Source organism: Vespula pensylvanica, chromosome 2, assembly GCF_014466175.1.
Source record: "Vespula pensylvanica isolate Volc-1 chromosome 2, ASM1446617v1, whole genome shotgun sequence".
NCBI classification, from domain to species: Eukaryota; Metazoa; Arthropoda; class Insecta; order Hymenoptera; family Vespidae; genus Vespula; species Vespula pensylvanica.
This window is the reverse complement of record NC_057686.1, coordinates 10,205,711-10,214,117: the sequence shown is the minus strand read 5'-3', so window position 1 is coordinate 10,214,117 and position 8,407 is coordinate 10,205,711. Positions and strand designations below refer to the sequence as shown.

The 8,407-nt window shown below is 32.7% G+C and overlaps 1 long non-coding RNA gene across 1 annotated transcript; it reads right to left on the bottom strand.

Moving 5' to 3' along the window:
* Positions 1-1,289: 1,289 nt before the first annotated feature.
* Positions 1,290-4,385, bottom strand: LOC122638128. Its single transcript, XR_006329353.1, has 3 exons — positions 3,773-4,385; positions 2,672-2,913; positions 1,290-1,783 (listed from the first exon to the last, which is right to left on the bottom strand). It is a non-coding gene; the product is annotated as an uncharacterized LOC122638128 (long non-coding RNA).
* Positions 4,386-8,407: the final 4,022 nt, after the last annotated feature.

The following is an 8,407-nucleotide window of genomic DNA, read 5'->3' as shown; positions in this document are numbered from 1 at the left end:
TAAAGTAAGATCTGTGATACTTTGTGTTTTATTCACTTAAATGGACTGACAAGTAGCCAGATAACACGAAGGTGCCGTGCCTTCTCTTTTCGTGTTCTTTATTCGTGTTTTCTTGCTCTTTTTCTCTCTCTTCGTTTCTCTCTCTCTCTCTCTCTCTCTCTCTCTCTCTCTCTCTCTCTCTCCTTTTCTTTCTTTAGCTCTTTCTCTCTCTAAGAACGAAGGAAAGTTTGATGTCGACCATCTTTACGCTTCATTGATTATGATAATCGCTCTTGCACGTAGGCGCTCGTTAGCAGCTCGTTAACTTCATTCAGAGTCTAGGGACATTTAATTACCGCCATTCGCAACCGTCAGGAACGAGAAATGAAGATACGAATTAATGACTAGAATAGTGTTCCGTAGATTGATCTTTTAAATTAATATTTTTATTTAATGACTTGGTTTATCTTGAATTTTTATATGTAGATAATGAAAAGTATTAGAACAGTTTCATATTTTTGACTTTTTTGTAATTATTATTTGTTTTTCCACAGTTAAAGATTTTTTTAATTTCTTTAACGTAGACTTTCACATAAAATGAATTATTTCTTTTTTCTAAAGAGGATAAAAGTTCAATTAGAAATCGGCAATTTTTAATGAAGATTCTTTATTTGTTTATTTTTAATCTTTAAAAATATATGATGAATACTAAATGTTTTCATTTATTTTTCGTTCGTAATGTACAATTTCTATGATAGTGAAGGTATTTCCAAAAGACAATGTATGTAGAATTTCCAACGTAATACAATAATTCATTTCAGAAAAGATTTTCTGGATCTGAATAAAGATCTCTTGCAGATTGATTATTTTATTTCTTTGCTGTTACTTTAAACGTGTTCAATGAAAAGTAGAGCATTTTTGTTCCTCCTTCTAAAAATAATTACTATTTTTTTAAATTAGATTAAAAAATTAACGAAATGTTATATATATACATACACACACACTATATATATATATATATATATATATATATATATATATAAAGAGAGAGAGAGGTAGTGTAAAATTTTTAAAATATTAAATTTTAAATAAAAGAAATTTCTATTTTTTAGTGATGATTTTTAAAGACTAAGAATCCAATTATAAATCAACGATAAATCTTCATTAAAATGAAAATGTGTTATGTAAATTAATTTTTCAATGTATTTACCATTAATATCTAAAAATGAACAATGCAAAGTACAAATTGCTTTTGCTCTTATCTTTCTCGTAATTTCTATTTTTTTTTGTCAAAGTTAAAAAACCTGCAAAGTGTCTGTCATAGTGTAAAATTTCAAACGAAAAACATTTTTCTCTCCAGAAAGGATTCTCAAAAACTAAAAGACCAATCTTTGATCTAAATGATGTAATGTTATTCCGTTGTGAATAGTTTAATTTTTTAATTTCTTTATTATTAATCTTCAATCGTAAGCGATGAAATATAGACAGTTGTTACATTTTTATTTCTCTTTTTCGTAATTTATATTCCTTTTATCGAAGTTAAAATATTCTTAAAGTGTTTCTCACAATGTAAAATTTGAAAGAAAAGAATGATATCCTGAGAATATTCTCAAAGATTAAGGGTCCAACCACGAATCGACGATTTAATGAAGATCCGTGGGAAGAAAGAAAGAATAGAGTCCGGTAGCGCCATTTGCTATTTGCCCTCGATGTTATAGCAGCAAAAGCGGTCCGATTGAGATTTCCGCGAGCAGGTGGTCCTCCGTAATAAATCGTATTGTCAGCAGTTCCCTCGGGCAGCCACCTGCCAATCGATATCTCGAGAGTCGGTCCAAGGTGAATCGTATGCAAATTCAACGGGATCGAAAAGAAGGGATTCTCTAGTTTTTCCCTATCGTCTTTTACTTCTTATTTTCCCTCCTTTTTCCTTTCTTTCTCTCTACTTGTCTGTTTCTTCTCTTTCTTTTTCTACTCGATTCTCTCCTTCTTAAAACGGTTTGTACTAGAGCTTGTCGATTTCATTAAATCAATTTCTAACTTTTCAATGAGATGGAAACTTAGAATTTTCCAAAAGTTACTTCAGTATTGATGAATAACAACGAGTCAAACAATTCATTAAATCGGTCGAGTTAATCACCGTACTTTTTTTATATTTTCTTGTCTTTCTATCCGATTTTCTATCAATTTCTCTTTCTTCTTATAATTTTTTTAACCAGATGAATTTCTACGTTTCGAATCAATTTGAATTTCTAGTTTTCCAATGAGATAAAAATATAGAACTTTTCAAAAATAAAACCAATTCTACTGTCATGGATGAGATAACAAGTCGAACAAATCATTGATTTGAACGAGTTAATCGTTATACTTTTCTTCGAATATTCTCCTGCTATAAAAAGAAAGAAGACGCCGAAAAAAAAAGAAAAAAAAAAAAAAAAAACAAGAGAAGAGGTCCGAATCAGAAGATTTTCAGGCGTTAAATGTATAATTCGAGAGGCGAATGAGATGATTCATTTGACGAAGAGGAGAGTGCTCTTTTCGACGTATAAAGGCGACAGCGAAAAAGAACGAGAAGGGAGAGAGAGAGAGAGAGAGAGAGAGAGAGAGAGAGAGAGAGAGAGAGAGAGAGAGAGATCTTGTGTTATACGTAGGTAAGTCTATATACAAGTGTGTGTTCGCGTGTGTGTATACCTACTATTTCTCTCTCTTTTTCTCTCATGGTGGCAGCCGGTTCGGCAAGTTTTTGACCGTCTGCCGCTAACTGCCTGGCCCTTGGTGTCCCACCTTCTTTGCAGGTACCGCTCCACGGTACCATCCCACACGTCCTCGTCCCACTCTTCGAGATATCGCTCCTGCTGGATCCTGTCCACAAACTCACGCCACCATCGCGCCTCCTGTACTTTTGCCGTTCGCAATTTCTTGCACGTTGGTATGCCACTGAAGATATACAACAGTTAAGATTTGAAAAGAAATTTGTATAAGAAAAAGAATATTAATACATTATAATAAGAAATTATTTATCTATATGTTCGAAAATATAGATTGCTCTTGAAACATATCTTCGATGATATTCTATACTTAAATGTCGTTCATTATTTCATCATATTTTTTGCAATGTCATAGATGAGGAATTGTTTTAGTGTCTCAAAGAAAGAATTACAAGAAGAAAAAGAGCGGGTACAATAAGGAATTACCTATATCTATATGTTCGAAAATAGTTGTAAATCAATATAAAATTTATCTTGGATGATATTTTATGCTCTCTTAATTTTGTTCATTATTTTATCAGACTTTTAAAAATATTAAAAATAAGAAATCATTCCAGTGTCTACGACCTGACTAAAATTAAAATTTGCCTTCTCTCGTCTCTATTTTTTGCTCGTTTCTATTCTTAAATAGACTGCACATTGACATATTGGTGAAGATATCCAACAAGCAAGCCATAGACTCTGATCATAAAATATAGAAAACATAAAATAAGCATTACTTGTATTTGAATCTTTGAAAATACCTGTAAGTTGTTTCTGAAATATGATTTGAATAATACTTTGTGTTCTTTAAATTTCGTTTATTATTTCATTAGACTTTCAATAATAAGTAGTTGTTTTGGCGATTGAAAGATATAACCGAAATCAAAATGTATTCTCCGTCTTGTATCTTGATATATTTATCAATATATCAAGTTCTTTTTGAAGTTGGTTGTAAATTGACGAGTTGATGAAGCCATTTAACAGATAAGATATAAATTCTATGGCTATCATAAAGAATTGAAAACGTAAAATAAGAAATTACTTACACAATCTTTACAAATAGCTGTAGTTTGCGTGTGAAATATGTCTTAGATATGATATTTCAATTTCATACTTTTTAAATGTCTTTCATTTATCCGAAGGCAATGTTATTTCCAACTTTTAGAAGTGTTATCAATAAGAAATGGTTCCGGTGACTACAACATAACAGAAGTTAAAATTTGTTTTTCGCTTCTTAACAAGTTACAAAATAAGACTGCACATGGACGTCTCAGTGAAGACATTGAAAAAACAAGATATGAGTTTTGAGACAAATAAATATGTATCGTAAAAAATAAAACGCGTGCAATAAAAACTTATCTGTATCTATATATCTAAAAATAATAGTTGATTGATCTGAAATATGATGTAACGTCTTATCTTAAGTAATATTTATGCTTTAATTTTGTTTATTTATACAAAGGTAATTTATTCTTCTATTTTTAGGAATCCTGTTAGCGAGTTATTTCATTATATATTTCACATAACTGAGATCAAAATCTGCCTTCCACCTTGTATCTTAACATATTTAACAATCTTATCCCTTTCGAGATAGATTACTCATTAGCAGATATTATTGTAGTATTCGAAACGTAAGTAAAGTTAAAATCTGTTCTTCTCGTGTATTTATATAGGTATCAAAGACATAATCTTTACAATACTGACCTTTTTTAGAACGTATATTATTTTAAAAGGAGTATTACGAAAACTCTGAAGAATTCGAACGTATGCAAAAAATATAAAAAATAAGCTATACGAAGTACATAGACGTAATAAACGAATAGAAAACTTCCAGGCAAATCTAATTTCACATGTAAATGCTAATGAAAACATTTAACAGACAAGTGATAGACTCTGAGACTACTGCATGTATATCACAAAAAGCAGAACAGGTAGATACAATAAGAAATCCATATACAAATTTCAATATAAAAATAGTACAAATATAAATAACATAAAATTACTATTGAACTTATTCTCTTCCAACGAAATCCAACTAAAAAAGAAAGACGCATCCGTAAACGATGTTCTATAGTACTCGAGGACGAGTGCTCGTTGGAAATCGGTCGAACGTGTCGGAAATAGAGTCGGGAGCGTGACGGGCGACGAACTTGATCAGGAAGGATCGAGAAGAAGACAGTCGAAGGAGGTAAACTATCGAGGAGGTGAATCGAACCGATGGAAACGGAGAAGTAGAAGGAAGAAGGTAAAGAATGAGGGAAGGAAACAAGTAATGTGAGTAGTCGTTGAGTTGGAAGTCAAACTAAAGTAATCATTCGACTTGCTTATAGAGCTAGCAAACTACATAAGTCTAGTAATAGCAATGGTAGTATTAATATTAACAGAGTAGTAAGTTGCAGTAGTAGTAGTAGTAGTAAATGTTGGGGATATAGATCTCTTTGCATTGACAAAAGAAGAAGAAAGAGAAGAAGAAAAGGAAGAGGAAGAAGCAAAAGAGGAAGAAGAAGACGATGAGGACGAGTTTGACCCTGCGGGCCAATATCGGCGAACGTCAGGAAGCCGAGCAACTTTTTTTCCTACCGAACGCAGACAAATCGATATCTACTCGCGCGCAGCGCCGGTTCTCTACGTTCTTCTACAACGTAGTGGAGTCGTTCGTTGAGCGCATACGAGCATAGGGGTCGTTACCACCCCATCGGTGTTGTCCCTATCTCAACATTGGCGGTGATGCTCCTAGTTTAATTAAATTAACAATTTTCTTTTCTTTTCTTTTCTCTACTTTCTCTCGATTAGTTCTTTTTTTTTTCATTCATTGAAAGAAAATTCTTTTTCTTGATTTACAAATTGATCGAATTAAATATTAATTATTATTTACGTATGTAGTCACAGAAATTTGATATATCATTTCGAACGACGAACTTTCATACTATACATTTATATTATATATTTTTTTATAAGTTTTGTGATTTGTTCGAATGATTCGAAAGATATCGAGAAACGAATAGGAAGTTATCCTAAAATTTATCTAATTATTCGGCCACATTGTAAACATCTATATAGTAAATAACTAGTTGAATTGTCGACTTAAACTATTCTAAAGAAAACTAAGTTATAAGTTAAAACATAATGCGGAAAGTTTCAAAAGAAAGAAGATAGGGTATATATTTTTACGATCTTACTCGTATCATTACGACTAGAGAGATAAAAAAGGTACTTTTAGTTATCACGTTTTCGATGCTCGATACTATGTGCTTTTACGTTTGTAGTGTAAAGCGTTAGAAGTTGACGTAGGAGTGTAAAGCTATGATATGCGAGAAAAAGAGAGAGAAAGATATATATATATATATATATATATATATATATATATATATAGAGAGAGAGAGAGAGAGAGAGAGCGAGAGAGATATGAAGACAGAGAAAGAGAAAGAGATAGAGAAGGGGAGGTACAATGCAAACTTCCTGCAACTTCTGAAACCTTGCTACAACTTAGCTCCTCTCCTCGTTTCTTCCATGCAGAACCGAGAGAGCGTGACTCGACTTTTCTAACGTGTGGCAGCACCGATTTAACCGCCCAGAGAGATTTCCTATTTCTCTTGTAGACATTTTTTCTTGTCTCTCTCTCCCTTTTTCTCTCTCTCTTTCTTATTTTATTATTACATATATATGCTTATAGTAATTCATATTGTCTATATATATGTGTATGTATATATATACATATATATATATGTATATATGTATATATGTATATACACAAAATAGAAACTAAAAAAATATTTTATATCACGTATACTATACTGTATGCTCTCCTATAACGATATACTATATTATAATAATATGTTATATATTATATCGTAGTGTATAAGAAAAATAAAAGAGATAGTATAGATACTTATATATATATTATATATATAAAATTAAATATATAATTATACCTATAATATATATAATATTAAATATATAAAAATATATATATATATATATTCAACACAAATTTTATGGTCTTTGCAAAAGAATCATTCGCTAACATTTGCTTTTCCTCTTTTCACTACCCTTCTAGTTTTCTCTCTCTTCTTTCTCTCTCTCTCTTTCTCTCTCTCTCTCGTATTTTCTCTACTATTTAAGAAAAGCATCATGATCTCCCGATACCATGGGCAAGTGAACGCAGACGTGTAAGATGGCACGCCTAACTGCCGCCACGCAGACGCCATCGATGCTCGGTGTCGATACGGAAACAGGAACGCATGTTTTTGATGCGTTCAGTATCATTCACGCTAGCTGGCTCCTCGACAAAAAGAAAGAGATGGTTGTATTCGATGCAAATTTCTCTATGTTATGTTTGTGAAAAAAAGACAGACAGAAACAGACAGAGAGAGAGAGAGAGAGAGAGAGAGAGAAAGAGAGAGAGAGAGAGACAGAGAGACAGAGAGAGAGAGAGAGAGAGAGAAACAGACAGACAGACAGACAGACAGACAGAGAGAGAGAGAGAGAGAGAGAGAGAGAGAGAGAGAGAGAGAGAGAGAGAGAGAGAGATGAACGTAGCGGTACCAGTGATAGAACTTTCTCGATGTTACTTCGTTAATGACGTGTCACCAATTTCGATGACAATTCTATCGAGTATACGTATATTCTAATCGTTTTGAGATTAGGAATGGATAAAATAATAACTTTCTATTAATAACTATTAATTAATAAAAATTAAGGCTCAAGTATCTTATGTTAAAAAATTCATGCTTTCGAATTAATCAACGATCCGAAGGTCCCACCTTCAATCTTTCTTCTTCGATTTTTCATCGAAGTTAAAAAGAAATGTCGAATTAAATACAAGGTAGCCGAAAATGGCGGCCGTGTTCACCGAATTCTAGAAAGTACCGACACGACACTTTTCTGATTGGTCGTTGCTCGGCTTCGGTTGAATTGTCGAAATGTTTTCTTCTTCGTTGAAGCGCCGCCATCCTGTAGCGAGCTTGCAAAGCTTTCCGTTCTTCGGCAGAACGAATATGGTGGTGGTACTACGTCATACAGACAAAATCATCAAGATGTATGCTACCACACTATGACCATAGTCATCCCTGTGTTCTCGCTCATTCTCTCTCTCTTCCTCAACGATTTTCCTATCCTCGCCAAGGGTTGATAATCTCACTTTCGAGAATGCGATTTTATCGGCCGTGTGGAAAGTTCCCACATTTTCGGAAGATCTCGTAAACGGTGACGAGGGCACTGCTTGTTCGTGATCCTTAAAAATTTGAATCTTCTTGATCCTGTAAGGTAAACAAAAAATCTGTAATCAATGATGAACCTTCAAGAAAATCGCGAAAGAAAAGATAACAATTGAATACATTCAAAGATTTTGATCCTTTTTTGTTTTTTTTTTACTTTCCTAAAAATTTAATCATGTTTATATGAATTAGAATAGTTAAAGTTAATAATAGACTTAGTTTAGAAACACGTCGAGAAAATAAGCTCGATAAATCGATAAATACGTACATATATCGTTCAACTAGCTAGCTAAGCTAGTTGTTTCCTTCTAAACTATTTCAAAACTACGTCAAGGCAAGGACGCGAAATCGATAACTAGTTATTCCCGATAAATTATTAAGCCAGCTTATAGAGAAAACGCGCTATATTTTTCTGACAAACTCGAGCGAGCACAAGTTATAACGACGAACGAGAGTAAAACGAGG